This window comes from Poecilia latipinna, unplaced genomic scaffold, assembly GCF_001443285.1.
Source record: "Poecilia latipinna isolate Pla-1442-1.1 unplaced genomic scaffold, P_latipinna-1.0 Scaffold670, whole genome shotgun sequence".
NCBI classification, from domain to species: Eukaryota; Metazoa; Chordata; class Actinopteri; order Cyprinodontiformes; family Poeciliidae; genus Poecilia; species Poecilia latipinna.
The window spans coordinates 268,141-268,443 of NW_015113286.1; positions in this window are offsets into that span (position 1 = coordinate 268,141).

Sequence of the window (303 nt, forward strand, 5' to 3'; positions counted from 1 at the left end):
GGTCTAGTTTCTAGTGCAAATATATTGATGCTTGAAATAGGCATCAAGCCTAATAGGCATCAAGCCTAATAGTAATTTCAAGACAGAAACAAAGCTTCACACGGCGTCAATGATGCGTTGATTCTAATGAATCTTGATCAATTTTGTCTGATGATAGTAATTTTTCATCAAAATTAAGGAATTATTGACTTAATGCAAGTTCCAACGTTTGAAACTCATGACTTGTGTCTGCAACAGCATCTTCACAGGTCTGACTAATAAATCAATCAAACAGCTGCAGCTGATCCAGAACGCTGCTGCTCG